This window comes from Felis catus, chromosome C1 (genome assembly GCF_018350175.1).
Source record: "Felis catus isolate Fca126 chromosome C1, F.catus_Fca126_mat1.0, whole genome shotgun sequence".
In the NCBI taxonomy this organism is placed as follows: domain Eukaryota; kingdom Metazoa; phylum Chordata; class Mammalia; order Carnivora; family Felidae; genus Felis; species Felis catus.
This window is the reverse complement of record NC_058375.1, coordinates 54315460-54334740: the sequence shown is the minus strand read 5'-3', so window position 1 is coordinate 54334740 and position 19281 is coordinate 54315460. Positions and strand designations below refer to the sequence as shown.

Genomic DNA, 19281 nt, shown 5'->3' with positions numbered 1-19281 from the left:
CTTGGGGGCCACTTGTTACCTCAGCCTACAGTGACCCTGATTTAAATGGGAAAGGAAGATTCCAAAATTACAACAGTGAGCAAATGTATGCACAGCTTGAGGCTGCATGCGGCTAGTAAAAGGATGAGATGTATAGGCTGTCTGATTAAATATATTTAGAAAATATTTACAATTTAGATGCAGTGTTTGAGGGTGAAATAGTGACAGACACTTTAAAAACTCTGAAAAATAAAATAATTGAAACAGTTATGAAACAGGAAGAAAATAAAAACATTCATAAGGAAATATAATCATAGGATGCCGAAGGATTCAGCTGTGAGTGATAGTTACTGTCTCAGCAATTTGAAAATAAACTGAGGAAGCAAAGTAGGTGAGTGTGTATGTGTGTGTGTGTGTGCGCACGCGCGCATGTGCGTGTGTCTGTCAAAATGCATAGCAGGAAACAATTATGCAAAGAATCAAACTAGAAAGCAAGAAATAGCAGCACAGGCATCTTGTTTTCACAAAATGGAGGCAAACATGAAGAAACAGTGAACTATTTCAAAGTAATGCCTCTAGAAAGTAGGAACCAGAGATGAGGAAGGGCACAACAGACGACCACTGCTTTTAAATGACATATCAAACTGTAAATTTGCAGTTTGATAAATTTGTCAACATGTGTTGCATTCTTGAATGGACAAAAATATCAAATTTGTTTGCTTTGGGCTAAATTGTAACTTCTCAGAATGGTTAACACTTGTTATCTCACATTTAGTTGGAAGCTCTAATTGGCTGTCTTATATGTTTCTGGTTACTTCAAAAAGACATCATTATAGAAATAGTTTGGTAGACAAAATATTTCAAAACAAAGGAGTCAGAGGGGAGAAAATAAAAATGGCTGTGAAACTATGACTTAGTCTGATCTCCTCGCTTTCCAGATAAGGAAACTGTAAGTCTTCTAGGAACCTGCCATCTTCTTCAACAAAAGTAAACCCCAAGCTTTTAAGGTGTGCAGTGAGGAAGAGCCTCCATCTCAAAAATGGCAGCTGGACCTCTAGCAGTACTTGGAAGCCACATCTCCTCAGTCCCCACCATGATCTGCATCATATCTCTAAGGAATTTCCTACTCTCCAGTAATTGTTCTCATTATTACTACAGCACAGGTTTGGGCTAGAGGGAACTCTTCCCACCTACAGTTCTTGCTGAAATTTGACCTTCCTCTTTGTTTTCAGAAGACAGCTAAGACACTAAGACTTTCAAAAGACTTGAAGGGAGAGAAATCTGATAATCAGATTTACAAAGTATGGTATGCTTTCCCTAACTGGTCAACTCAGTTCCATTTTAGCTACTGTCTCAGCATAAACCACCAGTGAGCTCACACCTAAGCCTTATTTTCAACAAATCACCCAAGAGAATAAGGTGCAAAAAGAAACAAAGCTTCCCTCTTTGTACCCACTTCCAGACCAGCTTTCATATGCCAGATTCATGGCTGAACACCCATCACCAAAGGACTGATGTGAAGGAAAGGCAGGACTCTTTCCACAGAGATGTGACTTTTCCCCATAACCTCAACTGGCCAACTTAAGCACCATAAGTCTAGAATGCCTGAAGAGGAGAAAGAAATAGCTCCAAGGATGTTGTTTTGCACAAAGCAACTGAATAACTCTCCCAGTTATACAGATAAATTAGTGGCAAACCTGAGACATGAACCTTGCCCCCTGGCTCAAAGTTCAGGGTTCTTATCACCATATAATGCGATTCGCTTTTATGGTGACTAGCACATAGAAAGCATGTCAGTGAAGTTAGAAAATAAGGAACAACTTTCTGTCTCATGTTATCTTTAAAGGAATAAAAACCTGTGGCCAAAGGGGTAACAAAAAACCTTTACTGAAGACATCACAAGATTCTTTTTGGAAGATTTATATGAGTCAAGCAGAACCCCATTATTTTCAAGATATAGCCACTGGAAGCTCAATTCTAGGTTTTAATCAGAGCTCACATTTTAATCAGAGCTTTCTCATTTCCCTAACACTTAAGAGACCCAAAGGACTTTTTGTATTCCTGTAAAATCTATGACTGTATTGCATTATTCAATAAATCGCCTCTCTTTGAAACTCTATACATTCTCTCCTCACATTGAAGTTTACTTTTGATATTTTAATGCAAGAACGTAAGAATGTGTTGCTGTATTTCTCTCCTTTGGAAAAAACTGACATTGAGGATCATACTAAAAATGCCTAGTTATGATACTCACTTTTGGAAATGCTCACCCATCATCTTATTTACACATTAACAATACTATTTATAGAATTTATATAACACCTTCTTTCAGAGCAAAAAAAAAATGCACTTCACTTCCATTATTTCATTTATCTTTGTACTATCCCTCTGAAATGTGGTGAGAACAGTTGCCTCACCTTATTTTAATGGAAAAAATTTAACAGAAAAGATCCATTATCCTTCTTGATGTGGATAAACAGCTTCTAAGTAGAGTGCCTACACCAACTGGAGAATAAACCTTCAATTACAGGATATTTCTGTCAATATTCGAATAAGAACAACAAAGCAGAATTTCTGGAATTCGGCCAATTTTGTCCTTTTTAAGATAAATATCTGCTCTTGGTAGTATTCATTTATGTCATTAAAATTTTTCGGACAAAAAACCCCCAAAATATATAAATGCAAATTTAAACAAAAAATAAACCATAGTATTTCATGAATGACTGCAGTAGTATATAATATTGTCACTAATTTCTTAGAATTTCACACTTATAGATGTCATTATTCATTATAGAAAAAAATTAAAACTTTTTGCCCATGGTTAGCTTAATATCAATGACCATTAAGATATACTTTGAATTTAGGATACCTGGGTGGCTCAGTCGGTTAAGCGTCCAACTTCAGCTCAGGTCATGATCTCCCGGTTTGTGATCTCCACATTGGGCTTTGTGCTGACAGCTCAGCCTGGAGCCTACTTCAGATCCTATGTCTCCCTCTTTCTCTGCCCCTCCCCCACTCATGCTTTGTCTTTCTCTCAAAAATAAATAAACTTTAAAAAAGAAAAGATATACTTTGAGTTTTACATGTCAGTCAGCTCTCTTGACACAAAGTGGCAACTGATACAAAACTTTAAATGTACCTCCTAGATATGTGAGGCAAATAATAATTAATAACTGTTTTTAAACTGTTACAATTCAATAGATTTCCAAATTGTACTTATTATGATATTATTATATGATTGTACTTATTATGATATAATACTACAAACAGAACTTTTAAAGCCGAGAAATATTCTTCAAGTAATGACAATGTTGGTTGCCTACCCAACATCCATTCTCCCCGTCTTCCTTACTATAATAGAATCCTGATGTTTGGAGAGAGGTACCAAGTTTCTCTTATTTCTTTTCAGCAAGATTTAACGTACATTTATTCTTAACATGTGGAACATATAAAGATTTTTATACTGAGTAAATGATATTCATTAAGCCAGAGGAAAAGGAGGAATTCACATCATTTTTAAAACTACATTATTTTGAAATACAAATGTGGATTTTCATCAGCGAAAAACCTTTGAAATTGTGTTTCTTCCTTTTAGTTGCATTTTTCTCCTTTTTTTTTAATCAGTACTGGTAACCATTTTCTAAATCAATCCATACACAACCATTTCCACACCTTGAGTCATGAAGCAAATTGTGATCTCCCAAAATAGAGCATGACTTTATACATACAGAAACTTGTACATTACCTTCTTTTTTTGTTTATTTTTGTTTTTATTTTTTGTATTTTTTTCTTTTTTTTATGAAAAAAGCCCACCTCTATTTCTTAGACTTCCCTATAGTTGGTGGGGGAGGGGGGCGGCACTGACACAGTTCTGGCCAATAAGATATTAGTAGAAGTCTACCAGATGCATCTTCCTGGGAGCTATCACTTTCCTTATAAAAAAGGACTGATAGCTGGTATATGCCTTGCCTTTTTTCTAGCCCCTTCTTCCTGCCTACGATCCAGATGCTGTTCCTGGATGTTCACTAACTGGCTTTCCACCAAGAAAAGGAAAGCTATACACTATTGATAGTAGAGCCAAAAGCAAAAAGGAGCCAAAACCCTTGATAACCCTCTTGTGCAGTTGCCCCAGTCTTAGACTGTCTCCTTCCAGATATCTTATTTCATGTAAAACAAACAAAAAACAAAACAAAACAAAACAAAACAAAAAAAACCATCTACACAAAACAAACAACAACAACAAAAACTCCTTACTTGTAGTATTACATGTCAAATTTCAGTTGCTCTCGAATGCAATTCTAACTGAAAAAACAACACAAATATATTCTAACTGGATCCTCCTTTTTCTCTCATTATATGGCTTATATGCAAAAATTAATTCTCTGTACTCAAAGCAGGTAAATCCAAACGGACAGTGTGCAAATGCTATGTCAGACCAAAAAAAAAAAAAAAAATCCTCCATTTTCTACTTCCACATACTGCAAATGGCCATTCTTCTTTAATTCTTCTTTAATCTTTAAAGTCCTTCTTTTAAGGTATTTTTCAGTCATGTGAAAGTGTGAGGTCAGAAGGAATCTGCTAGAAACAACCTTAGACTAAACAGTAAAGCAGGCAACCCACTCTGCTATACATTTTTGTCTATAAACCAAATGAGGAAAACATTTTTTCAAGACTCATTGGTATTCTTCAGCTGTATCCCCATCTTACCAAAGATTACAGCAAAGTGGGAGGTGTGACTCACAGAAATAGTTTTTCTGATATAAACTTCACCCATTGAATAAAATTTGAAATATTCTCTAAGTATACAAGAGACAGAGTCCTATGCTATTCTTCGTGCTATGAACAATAAAATAAAATTTTACGAATTATCCAAAATTTTCACACCCTAGCTTCCTCGGAATGAGAATATTTGTACAAACTAGCTTAAATGTTGCAGTCCGACATTAGTAATTACAAAGAGCTATAAATACTAATTTTATCCTTCAAAAAATGCAAAATGCAAAGTCATAATAATTACATATTCATTTGGGAATGTGTTTGGCTCAGAGTAACAGAAAACCTAATAAATATTAGAAGACACGAAGGTTTTATTTTTTCTCATGGAATAATAAGGCTGATAGATCTACTCTAACATATCACCAAGGATCCAAGCTACATCTATTTTTCTGCTTCATCATCCTAAGTGTCTGGTTTTATTCCTCATGTTTGTAAGAGGGTGCTCACCTCAGAGCATCCATGCTCTTCCAAGAAAGTAAGGGATAAGGGTCAAGGGCAAGAACCTTCCCCTGGAGCAGCTTTCCCAAGAAGGGAAGCATTCCCCAGAAATCTCCATCTAATCTTTGTAATATGGGCCACTCCTAGCTTCAAGGGAGGCTGACAAGTTGAATGATTTGCCTTCCAACTTGTATAGCATAGGAAGAAAAAAGAGAAAACGGGTAAGTGATGCTGAAAGAGCGAACCACAGTATCACTGCACCTCTAGACCAACTAAATCTAACGTCATCCACATTGGCATCATCACTACTGCCATTGTTACTATCAGCATTAAAGTGTTTATTCCCCCAAATTGCGCTGCAGTGTACCCATATAGTTAGGTAGCCCTAACCCAACCATGACCTCCCTAATACAAATTTCTGATCATATCAAGGTATTATAATAATTTCAAACTTAAAAATTAGTTCCCTGGAAAGCTTTCTTATGACTAATACTTAATTACATAGGCCTATCAAAAAATTCCCCTAATGTGTCAAATAATAACTACTAAAGTTTCACTAAATCATAATGCTGCAAAGACTCTTAGAGATTATTCGACGGCTTATTTTATACCGTAAGGCTCACACAGGGGATGTCATCTACCCACTTAGTGGCACAGCAGAAACGGAACTTAGGACTTGGGGTTCTCAGTCTTCAATTATTCAATTACTAAAGAGTAACCCTGAAAACAAAATTCCTTTCAAATTTTTAAAATATATAAAAGCACAAAAAAATAAAAACTGTCATATTATTTCTTTTTGTACAATCTCCCCATTTTTATGCACTGAAATTTTTCACTCTAGTTATACAGCATGATACTTCAAATCATTTCAGAATCTTATTTCTTATCTAGGTAGTTGCACTAGTCACAGAGAAGTATATAGGAGCTTCTTTTAAGTATACACATAAACAGTTTCCTTAAAAATAATTTCAGCTTAACAATTTAACAAATGCTGGCCTTACTCGCTCACTGAACGCAGAGACATTTCTCACTCTATGTTCTTAAATTATTTTGATCCATTCTGTAAGAAAAACATGGATGTGGTTTTCTTCTCACCCCCAAAAAGTCCCCCATAAATACATCAAATGGCACTATAAGCTTTCTTCTTTCAATCCCTAAGATTTGATGTGGGTGAAATTTAGTATACATGAACACTAGAGCAGACTTAGTAGAGAAAAGGAGAAATATCTCCAAAGGGCAATGTTTGTCCATACAGTAAGAGGGTGACAGCAGACAGGAGCAGAGGACGGATCTCTCCCAGAAACCTTGAGGTAAGTGTATGTACGTGTAGCAGGGAGGAGAAGGCAAGTATTGTGGGCTGGGTTGACTGTTTGTATTTCCCACTGTCTGTTTTAACGCCTGCTGGTCCTGTTATATCCTTCTCACCTACTGGCTCTCTAGAACCTGCAGGAAAACAAATTCCTCAGCACTGTGCCTAGGACAACTGCTAGGATACACAAGCTTTTAAGGGTGAGTCTGACTATAAAATAAGGCATTATCCCTATGTCATTTTCCCCAGCAAAGACCATCCACAGATATCACATGGTACAAACAAGACAAAAAACATAGTATCTAGCGTCTTCCATAGGAGTTCACAAACCTTCAATATTGCATGCAAATTTTTGAGTTTGTGTTCATTTTTCTGGATAGTTGGTCCGTATGTTCATCACATTTTCAAACATGCCTATTTTTTAAAGAGAGTATCATCATGCCATCACAACTTATTTGAGAGATCTTTCTCTTATTAGAAAAGGGAATGAGAAATCATGTTTCAATATATAATTTTAATTTTCTTCTTAAGTCTTCTAAAAAGAAAGTGATTCAAATTTCTTAAAGAAAACAAAATTAGGAAAGGCTAAGAATTCAGAATAAATAAGCCCCGCCATTATGGAATTGAAGGAACATAGGTTCCCTTATGGCTTTTGAAGGTATTGGTTTTCTTAAATATAAAACAATATGGTTGGAATAGGTTATCTCTAAGTTCACTTTCAGTTCTGAAAATGACAGTATTCTATGAGTCAGCACTGTGGCATAAAGCAGGACAGCCAAAGACAGAATCCTGGTATCTTCTCCTTAATCCACTCTAAATATCACCAAGTTGCTTGTGCAAATAATGTCATTTATTTTCTCTACGGTTTAAAGCATCCACCTGATAAAGGATCTTTTTAGTATTTCTCAGAGATGGCAAGAGATAAAAGGTGCTAATTTTTTTTCAAATGCGATAAAACAACTTGGAGAAAAATGTTCAATACAGAAAATATCACATATATAGATTTTTGTCTTAGATCCCACTAACAGCATTGAGTTAACATTTAATTATCCTATTACAGTAACATTAATTAACCTAATGTGACTTTAATTTAAGAAAATTTAAGGGGAGGCTTAGTCTATGTCTCCCTCACAAATACATATTACAGGAAAACACAGTCAAATGAGTATTTTCAACTATATTAGCAGATAACATGGCTGATGAGTCAACCCGGTATTTTTAAAAGAAATATACGCCTGATCTACACAAGATGGCAGGTACCTACTTCTCCTGGCCTCTTCCCCCTTAGCACAACTATAAACACTGAAAAATAACACAAAAGGCAATCAAAGAAGGACTCAAAACAGTGAAAAGAGGAGGTGGGCTGGTTAGTGACCCCCGAGCCACGGAACAGCAGAGCAGTAGGATGCCTTAGGACTCTCGACCCCACAGCAGGTTGCTGGGGCCCGAAGTCTCCCAACCCCAACCTGGCGGTGGATAATATAGGTGGGCTCTTTCCTCCCTTGTATGTAACTGGGGTCCAGCCAACAGCACCAGATGGCCTCACAGCACTGGCAGGGGGAATCCCGCGGCAACAAGCTCCAGACACAAGTGTGTTTTTTATCCCTGCAGGCCGAAAAATCCCTTCCTTTACCTAGAGGCACCACCAGCAGGCCTGGCCTGGGAGGTTCCTTCCACCACCCTCTGGTGGTATTAGCAGGGTTCAGTAGGAGCCCAGAAGCACCTGACAAATCAAACAGACTAAAACAGCCAACAAAGCCCCTAGAAAGCAAATGGTCATTGAAACCACAGCCCACAAAAGTAATCCAGGACCTGTGTGCTAAATCTAAACAGGATGACTATTAAAATGTAAAATTTAAATAAGACCCAAGCTTCCTAATATGGTAGCCAAAATGTCCAGGATATAATCAAAACTTGAATGAGAAAAGTCAATCAACTGACACTAACACTAAAGTGAATCAGCTGTTATAAGTATCTGGTAAGAATTTTAAACTATCAATTATAAAAATACTCCAAGACGTAAATTCAGATCCTCTGGAAATAAATGAAAAAGAAAACGGAAAATTTCAGCAAAAGTGTTATGAGTTCTTAAAAGAACTGGCAATTATAGAACAAAAATACAATAACCAAAATAAGACATTCACTGGCTCAATAGTAGAGGTGACAGAAGATAGAATCAGTGAACTTGAGAACAGCTCAATAGAATTTATCCAATCTGAAGAACAGAGAGAAAGGAAAAAGAGAAGCAAAAGGGGAAAGGGGAAGAGGAGGGAGGGGGAGGGGGAGAAGAGGGAAGAGGGGGAAGAGAGGGAGGAAAGGGAGAAGGAGGAGAAGGTGGAGAAGGAGGAGAAGAAGGAAGAGGAGGAGGAGGAGAAAGATAGATGAACAGGGTCTCAGAACCCTATGGGACAATAAGAAAAGCTACAGCATTCCTAGAGGACGAGAAGGAAATGAGAAACACATTGGGACTGAAAGAATATTGGGGGTGGGGGGTGCTAGAAAACTTCCCAAATTTGGTGAAAGACAAAAGCAGATCAATTGAAGAGGCTGATCAAATCCTGAACAGAACAAACCCAAAGAAATCCATGCCAAGACACATCACAACTAAACTTCTAAAAACTAAACATAAAGAAAAAATCATAAAACCAGACAGAGAAAAATAGCTTATTGCCTTTAGTGGGGCATCAATCCAAATGACAATGATTTTCTTATCAGAAACCAGAGAGGCCTAAAGGAGGGGAACATTTTTCAAGGGCTGAAAGAAAAGAACTGTCAACCACAAATTCTTCCCTAGTATGAGTTGTCTAAATTATTCCATATTCAATGATTGAAACAAAACATATAACACTACCTTATATTCAAAACAACAGCATTTAAAAAGAAGAGTGAGTAAAGAGACATATATATATATATATATATATATATATATATATATATATAGGAATAGCCAATGCCACCAGTGGGAAAACTATACAGAGATACATTCAAAAACATTATAAATAAATTAGATTCCTATAAAAAGTTCAAGTAACCACAGGAAGGCAAGAAAAGAGAAATAAAGGAATAAGAAGCAGAAGAAACAAATAGAAAACATAATAAAATGGCATACAAACTCTAACACAATGCCGAAAACTGGATCACTCATACGTTGCTGGTAGGAAGGTAAAACAGTACATCCACTCTGGAAAATAGTTTGGCAATTTCTTATCAAAATGAACATGCGAGTATCATAAGGCTCAACATTCACACCCTCGGGCATTTATCCCAGAGAAATGAAAACTTACATTCACACAGAACCCATACACAAACATTCATAGCGGCTTTAGTCATAATAGCCCCAAACTGCAAACAGTGCAAATGTCCTTCCATGGATGAACGGATAAACAGCTGTGGTATATCCATAGCATAGAATATTGCTCAGCAATAAAAAGAAATGAATTATTCATAACACAACAACTCAGATGAATCTCTGGGGAATTGTAGTGAGAAAAGAAACAATCTTTAAGGCCATATTATCTATGATTCCATTTATGTACCATTTTTGAAATGATAAAATTATAAAGATGGAGAACAGATTGGTGGTTGATAGGGGTTAGAAATGGGGCCAGGGAGTGAGAGGGAGGCAGGTGTAATTCTTGTTTTTTTAAAGTTTTTTTAAGTCTATTTATTTATTTTGTGAGGGAATACAAGCAAGGTCAAGGCAGAGAGAGAGGGGAAAGAGAGAATCCCAAGCAGGCTCTGCACTGTCAGCACAAAGCCCAGGGCAGAGCTCAAACTCACGAACCCTGGGATCATGACCTGAGCCAAAATCAAGAGATCGACACTTAACCAACTAAGCCACCCAGGTGCCCTACAGGCATAGTTCTAAAAAGGGCAGCATAAAGGGTTTGGTGGTGATGAGAATGTTCTGTGTCTTGACTGTGGTGGTGGATTCATGAACCTCCACACATGATAAAACTGCATAGAACTAAACACATACACACACACACACACACACACACACACACACACACAAGTATAACACTGGTGAAATCTGTGTAAGATCTGTAGATTCCATGAATGCCAATTTCTTGGTTGTGTTATTATATCATAGTTTTTCAAAATGCTACTACTGGGAAAAACCTAGTGAAGGACACACAGGATCTCCCTATATTATTTCCTACAACTACATGTAAATCTATAACTACCTCCAAATTTAAAATTAAAATTTAAAAACAGGGTGGAAGTTGCAGAGAAGCAGGTTTTTCATGTAGTCTCAAAGTAAGAAAAACAAAACAGGAGAAATCTAGTAGATATCTCCTTTCAAGTAATCTTAGTAATGGGACAAACAGGTGATGCAACAGGAAGAACACAGCACCCAAGTAGGAATATTCTTAACAAAAACCTTTAACCTGAATCTAATCAAGTGAGTAAACTGGTAGGCAAATCCAGGCTGTGGGACAATCTGTAAGACATCTTGTTTGGACAGGGGGGCATCTGGCTGGCTCAGTCAGCTAAGCGTCCTACTCTCGATGTTGGCTCAAGTCATGATGTCAACATTCATGGATTAAGTCCTGTATTAGGCTCTGCACTGACAGTGCGGAGCCTGCTTGGGATTCTCTCTCCCTCTCCCTATGCCCCTCCCCCTATCTCTTTCAAACTGAATAAATAAGCATTAAAAAAAGACATCTTCCTTGGGCTCAACACAAATGTTAATGTTGGAAGGAAGGAAGGAAGGAAGGAAGGAAGGAAGGAAGGAAGGAAGGAAGGAACTAGTATAATTAAGTTTTTAAAAATAGTGTCAATAGATCGTGGGGAAAAAAGAAAAGAGTTGAAGAGTCAATTCTCAAAGTGGATACAGTCACAAACAGATGTCTTATTCCACTAGCATGGCTGGTTGCATTAATGGAGACCAAATTCCTTTCTGCTACAAACATAGATACTTAGATTTTTTAAAAGACCAGGATAACTTAAATAGGTTAAATAGTTAGATTTGAAGAGACAAAAAAAAAGGTATTCTTTAGATACCAGGACAGAAACAAATAGCAGAATAGTAAGGTGGCACTACAGCAATCCAAACTGATACAGAACTTAGACACAGGCATTAATGCCAAGAGGCTAGAGATTTCATATGTGTCTAAGGACAGGTAACTTGGTTTGGGGCCCATGAGAGGAAAGTAACTGGAGCGAGACCTTTGCATAAAGAACTCTAAAGACATTGAGTCCTTAGTTTGAGGACTAGAAGCCTGGCCTGGGAAGTACGAAGAAAATCTGTCTCTTTCTGGGACTCTGGATAGAAGGGAAAAAAGTATTTTTGGATTAAATCCCTAAACCCACACATACACAGTTTGAATTTACATTACCTGCATGGCACAGGAATCTCAAGCCAGGAAATTAACATAAAAGCTGATGCTATGGATGTTAACTAGACTTAACATGATAATCATTTTGCAATACATACAAATATCGAATCATTATGTTGTACACCTGAAAATATAATATGTCAATTATACTTCAATATTTTTTTTTAAAAGTTAACCCTAGGGATGCCTGAGTGGCTCAGTCATGATCTCACGGTTTATGAGTTGGAGCCCCTCATCAGCCTCTCTGCTGTCAGTGTAGAGTCCACTTAGGATCCTCTGTCCCCCTCTCTCTCTGCCCCTCCTCCATTCACACACAGGCGCACTCCCCCTCTCTCTCAAAAATAAACACTAGGGGTGCCTGGGTGGCACAGTCGGTTAAGTGTCCGACTTCAGCCAGGTCACGATCTCGCGGTCCGTGAGTTCGAGCCCCGCGTCGGGCTCTGGGCTGATGGCTCAGAGCCTGGAGCCTGTTTCCGATTCTGTGTCTCCCTCTCTCTCTGCCCCTCCCCCGTTCATGCTCAGTCTCTCTCTGTCCCAAAAATAAAAAAATAAACGTTGAAAAAAAAATTAAAAAAAAAAATAAACACTAAAAAAATTTTAATAAAAAAGTTAAAAAAATTAAAACCTGACCCTAGACCAGGAAAACCCCGGGGCTATTCTCTAGAAACAAACACAATATCACACTCCAATTCAAAAACTGGGAAAAATAAAACTACTATGGAAACAACCAGAAGTAAAAACCTGGCTGAAAATGAACTCATAATCCCAATAACAAACCATACAAGGAAAAGATCTATTTATAGTAGATGTATAGTTTTGGAAGAACCAGCAGAAGAATTTCAAGTAAGAGAACAATTTGAGACTACAAAATAGTACAGCTATGACTATTAAACAGATAAAATAAGGACAAAATTCATAACAAAATGATAGAAACCCTAGGGAAAAAATCAGGTGGATATAAAAAAGCATCAATTAGCACTTCTAGAAAAGAAACAATAAATCATAGCTCAATGGAGTTACAACTTAAAAGATAAGGCACTAGTGAAGAATTGGTTGGCTGGAAAACAGTCCTGAACGATTCCCCAAATGCCTCTTGAAAATAGTTCCTAAGTGGAAAAAAAAAATACCAAGGTAATAGACATGAGGAATAAACCAAGAAGGTCCAAGATATGTGTAATAAGAATTCCAGAGGAAAGAATAGAGAGAATAGAGGCAAGATACATGATGAGATATGCCACAAATTTATAATAATCTGAGAAATATGAGAATTGTCTGATTAAATAATAAGAAAACCCAAGGAGAAAAAGTAAAACAAACCCACACCTGGACACATCATGATGAAACTGCAGAACACCAAAGACAAAAAGGAATCTTAAAAGCAACCAAGAAACAATCTCTCATCATTAACAACAGAGGCTGGAAGACGGTATCTTCAAAGTGGTAAGAAAAAGAATTGTCAACTTAGAATTCTGCTCCCAGATAATCTATTATTCAAGTGTTAGGATAAAATACAGTTTCAAACAAACAAAATACACGAAGAGACATTTATCACTTGCAGATGCTTGCCAAAGAACTACTTCCGTAAGAGGACTTTGAATCCAGAAAGAAGGGATGCAAGAAACAACAGTAAGCACAGAAAATGTGGGTAAATTCAAATAAACATGGACTATGAAAACAATCCCACAAAAGAAGAACTAATTACATAAAATGACACAGTGTGTGTGAAAAAAATGTGGGGGAAATATGTGCTACAAAATATTATGAAATACAGGGCATGATCAGAATTATAACATTGTAAGGCCCTTATATTACTCATGAAAAGAGTAGATATTTTAATTAATTTCATCTGCTAACACAAAATCTGAAAGTTAAAAACAAAACATACCTACTAAAGGAATAGAAATGAGATATATAATGTTGAAATCAATAGATGGAAAAGAGAATAAAGAAACTGTAAATCCAATAAACGGAAAGAATGATAAAACAAGGAGGAACAGAAGGGTGACAGGGTCAGAGAAATGTCCTATAATGAGAAGTGGCAGTACCTTTTAAAAGAGAAAAGATTAAAACTGGCAAAATGAATGTGCACACAGACGTTATTACAGGTTGGCTTCCCCAAGGAAGCCCACTCGGCGATACAGTTGAGCATGAAATCTTATTAAGGACTGCCTTGCTATCCACAACTGAGAATGGGGAAGGAAGCAGAAATGGGAAATGTCAACCTGCAAGGCAAGTCCCGTAGGGAGTCCGAGAGCTGGAATGTTCAGAGTTATCTGGAGTAGGGCTGAGATGGCCAGGCCTTCTCCCACATGGATCAGCCACTGGGTGTGAGCGGCCCTGGAAAGGGGAGTGAGACGGGACAAAGACACTTTCTACGCCACAGGCTATCTCCTTCAAGGGCCCTTGAAGGCCATCTGCTGACAGGAGTCTCAGAAGCTGGGGCAACAATCTCTTCACTGAAGGAAGATTTGACCCATCATATTATCTGCCATATTACCATAAGGTGACTGCAACAACCAGTGCTCAAAGGAACCCATTTGTCACGTAATCAACGACATCTTCACACCTTCTACAAACTCTGTTCCTCAGATTTTTATGTCATAATAGTAATGAAAGATAAGTCCAAATTACTAACCCCTAAATCTGTCTAACTCAAGACTGCATCCTGTACCTCTTGCTCCCTAACCAAAGTGAGCCACATAAGATATTAAGAGCAACACGGGACTCTTTATTCCTTCATAATTTTAAATCTTCAGCTTATCAACAAAAATGAAAATATCATTTCTGTGTCTAATATTTTTATGAAACATGCATCCTTACTTGTGCCTACCACTATGATTAAATACCTATCCCTAGACAGTCAAAGGACTCCAAGATCAGAAAACCATATATGATTGATTTCTTATTCTTCAAACCAAAACCAACTCTATTCAAAAGAAATTAGCAGGCCCAGGTGGGTACCCTCTAGAGAAATTTAAGATAATTCATCTTTGTCAAATACGTCAAATCAGATATTAAAGCAGATCAGCTGAGAAAAAAAAACTAAAAGAAGACAAAACGCAAAATTGCTTAGTTCACAATTGCGATAAGGAATATAGAGAGATGATACATATATAGATAGCCTCAATGTGTCAATCTTGCCATCTCAACAATTCCAATCTTTAACAATTTTACTTATTTCTTTTTTTTTTGTAATTGACATTCTGTTGTTTAAAAAGAAAAAGAACAGGAACAGCCAGCAAGTACGTTATTAGCCAAGTCCTACAATATTGATTTTAAGACTTGATCAGACCACTGTGACGCCAAAGGCACATGTTGACATTAAGGGGGTTTCTCAGTTGGGATATCAGAGGATAGATGAGGTATCCTCAGAGGGAAGTGTGGCTGAATTTTCTTTTACCTGAAGTGAAATCATTTGCCCTATCTACCTTCTTGTCAATTCATGGCCAGATATACTCCAGACCTCTCCCTATACCTCAGGTCTAGGTGAAAACACTTTGAAGTCCCCCAATTGTTTTTGTTTTTATAAAAATTATTGGCATAACTACCCGCTTTTAGTGAAAGGAAAGAGGGCTGAGTGGATGATCTACTAAAAAAAAATCAGTACTTTTTCTTTTAATTTAATGTGCCTTTCACTCTTGCAGTGTAGCCCAGGGTTTTCAAGTAGCTGGAAATCTCTGAATTTAAAAGATGGATGTGATTCAAAGAACAGTTATAGCTCATACAGATCTAAGACACAGAATGCATAGATTTACCATTTCTGTTTAATAGCACCAAATACATGTGATGTAAACATAATGTAAATGTAATGTAATTTTAGGTGAAAGTCTCAAAGTATTTCTTAAAAATTACCCCAGACGTGTGTATATCATATATGTATATTATACTATATAGCACACATTATATGTTATTTATATACAAATATTTTCATCTTGAAAATGAACCACAATGTAATTAAGAGCTATTCCTCTGTGCTCTCTTCTTTATACTCGCTTCAAAGCTGTTGGCTACAGTGGGTTTGTATTTTGTTTGAAGTATGGCACATGGAAGCGGGGGTGGTCTGTGAAAAGGGGAAGGAAGGAAGCAAAAGAGGAACATGGAAGAGGAGGGATGGCTGGAAGGAAGGGGAGGAGAACCCTACACACACACACACACACATACACACACACACACACACACACACACACACACACACACACACACTTGTAGCTCAGAAAGGGCCAGGCCCTGAACACATCCCAGCACCCCTCCCCAGACAAGAGATAGGGCTTCCCAAAAGTTGCTGACAGAGCCTTCGTTATGCTGTGCCTTAGGCGCGCCCCACCTGGCTCCCCAGCCACCAGGACGCACAGGACCATCCTGGGGCCGCAACCCAGCAAACTCTTGGGTACTTCGGTCTCCCTCCCGCGCCCGCCGCCCGCAATCACTGGGCATCGCGCGCCAATCCACCCACTCCCGGGCAAATCCTTCTGCCTTTCTCCTTCCTCCCTTAGCCGCCTCTCCAGCCTAAGGGTTTGCCAAGAGGTTCAAGGGCGGAGGCAGAGGCAGAGAAGGAGGGAGCCAAGAAGAAGGGCCGGTTGGCGGATTTCCTACTAGGGGCACCAACGTCGCCGTCAAGGCGACCACCCTGGTGCGGCCCCATACTCCCTCGCCCCCCATCAACCCACAGCACCCCACACTCTCCATTTCGGCTCCTCTGTGTGAGGAAGTAAGAGAAGGAGGAAAATAAACCCGCAGCCTCCTGGGCAGCCCTTACCTCAGGCTGCCCTCTCAGAAGCCGCCCTCCTGCTGGCTGAGGCGCCGCTGGTGCACCGCCGCGGCTCCGCCCGGCTCGGCTCTTGCGTGCAGTGCTCCCCGGGGCACGAGAGGCGGCGGGAGACGCTCGCGCGCGCGCGGCTCGCGTGCAACTCGGCCGGCGGTGTGGAGCCCGCAGCTGCTGTGGCGATTCCGGGAGCCCTGGAAAGGGGCGCACCAGCCGAGGACGGCTGCGGAACGCGCGCGCGGAGCTGCCGGGCATGAAGACCCCGGCCGGGGCGGTGCAGACTGCCGCGACGCGCCCGAGCTCCGGTCTCCTCCGCTGGCCCCCCCAAACCCCCTCTCTGTACCCCCACTACCCCCCCACCGGGAGACAGCTCGCCGGTGGCACTTCTTCTGCCGCGCTGCGCTCTTCCGCCCGGTGCGGGGAATAACAATGTGATCTTACTGCACGGACTAGATGCTATGTAGTAGGTTGTAACTGCTGCGGCCACCACCTGTCAATTCCAAGGTGCAAGGCACACTGTCCCCAGAGGGCTGGCCTCTCCCTGATTCCCTACCCGCTTCTTTTCCTCCTCCACCTACCTCGCCGACCTCCCGCAGTACTCTGCCGCACGATACTAAGGGAGTTTTGCAAAATAACCCTCACTCCCAGCCAGGAGCTCAGGGCATCTCTCTTTCCACCAGAGCTGAAGGATTACGCACAGCCCTGCGTGCCTAACCAAAGCCGGATGCCGAAAATCCTGGTTTGAACCCCACACTAGCCACCCCCCCCCCCGCCCCCATTCATAATCCCAGCGGCCGTCTGCCACTACACACCCTCCCCCTGCCGCCCGCGCTCGCTGCGATTCGCCGTCCCTGGAACGTGTCAGTCATTCGCTCTTCATCTGCCATGAATACAGTACTAGAAGCTCCGCAGCCACGGGTTGCACAAAAGGGGATGGGGAGAAGAGCACTCAGCTGGAGGGGCCAGGGGAAGCCAGGAACGAATTACGCGGAAGGAGCTGGTGTGAAGGTGAGAACCCGCTGCTCTCCTGTTGCACAAAGGAGCTCCAGAGTGGATAAGCGCAGTGCCACTGAAACAGTGGGTCAGCTCACCTCCAAGGAGGTGCTCTGCAAAGACCCCTGGGAGTGGGTCCCACAACTTGGGCATTTGTAATGGCCAATCAGCAGGCCCCCACTTGGAAGCCTGACTTCCCCAGCTTGGAAGAGTGCAGATGGATGGAGGCCTTCGAGTTGGGGGGGGGGGGGGGTGGAGACAGGGGGTAGGGAGAGCCAGGTGTCAGAAAACATAGATTTGCTTTTCTCCAGTTGTCCAGCTCTTTCAGTCGGAGAAAGAGAGAAGAAAGCTGGTGAGGGAAAGAGAAGGCAGACAGGGATATGGTAACTTTGCACATTGAACTATTATAACTAGCCAGAAACCAGAAAAGACTTTAATGGATAAAAATGGCCTATTTCACAATTTATTCCAAAGAACATTGTGGCACACCCATTTTGCACTAAGCACAATACACTGTGCCAGATGCTGGAGCACAGACATGATCAGGGCCACAGTCCCTGCACCCAGGGTGCTCACCGCCTAGTGGGAGAAGCTACTAGGAAAGCCCAAAACGGACAATACAAGTACTACACATGGGAGCACACACCAATTACACCAGTGGAAGGAATTTTCTCTAGTTGGAGGGGAAATGGGTCAGGGAATTTGATCCCTTCTGAACTGTATAATAAAAGGCAAATAGGAGTTTGCCAAAGAAGTAACAGTAACCTTCTGTTGTTATTCATACATTAACCCAACCAGCTTCACATACCTACACAAGGAAAGTCATACCTGAGAGCTTGTCAATATAGGAACTTAATGGACTCCTGCCCTGCACTGTTATCCCTGGGTGGTTTTTGGAGGAAACATTTTCAAATACTAGCCCTTGGAGTGTAGAACACCCAGTGCTCACAGCTGAAATGCTGCCTTCTTGGACCTGTTGGTTTATGTTCTATACCATCCACTCATCTGTTAGCTTGAAATTAAGCCCAAAGCCAAAATTAATAATAGTGAGGCAATGAGCATCTGGAGGGAAGCCAATAAATCTTGCAATGCAGTCATGGTTCTTGTCACAGTCTTTGTCTCTAAAATGATGACAATATAATCTCTTTTTCCTGAACTACAGTGAGGATTAATTAGTCAGACTTATTAAATAGAAAGAGACCATTGCCCGAATACAGTGTGGGATGGGAAACTAAATTGTGATTCAATCTGGGAAAAAAAGAACCAGTTTGAGTGACATGCTCCCCCTGCGAATATTAGAACTTTGAAAGGTATTAATGATTACTAAAGCACCCAATGTTGTTACCTCATCTTCAGAAAAACATGTCCAAAGGGTCCTCATTGCAAATAAGAATTAAACGGACTCCCGTATGAAGATGATGTCATCAATTTAAACATCCTTCCCACTTCTCCCCTAGAAATCATGTATAAACTAACAAAGAGAATGGAAAAATTGTTAAATGCCATTTTCAGCAGCCCTATACAGATTTTACTCACAAACTCCAAAGTCCTTGTAGAGGGTGCTAAAAGTAGCTACATTTGAGCCGAAGTCATATGGAAAAGGCCTAGGGAGAGTAAAGGGAACCAAAAGTAAGGACATCAGAAAGTACCAGCAAAAACATGTTTCCTGAAAGTAACGGGCT

The 19281-nt window shown here is 39.9% G+C and overlaps 1 protein-coding gene across 2 annotated transcripts in view; it reads right to left on the bottom strand.

Moving 5' to 3' along the window:
• The window catches only part of PDE4B (phosphodiesterase 4B), a 536152-nt gene extending 518840 nt beyond the window's left edge, over nucleotides 1–17312 (bottom strand). Inside the window, exon 1 of one of the 2 annotated variants that reach the window (XM_045035976.1) lies at nucleotides 17185–17312. The gene's annotated coding sequence lies outside the window, so the exon portion shown is untranslated. Of the gene's footprint in view, nucleotides 1–16600; nucleotides 16717–17184 lie in introns of those variants that run through there. The other variant, XM_023258788.2, reaches the window with a different exon arrangement.
• Between the last annotated feature and the right edge of the window lie 1969 nt (nucleotides 17313–19281).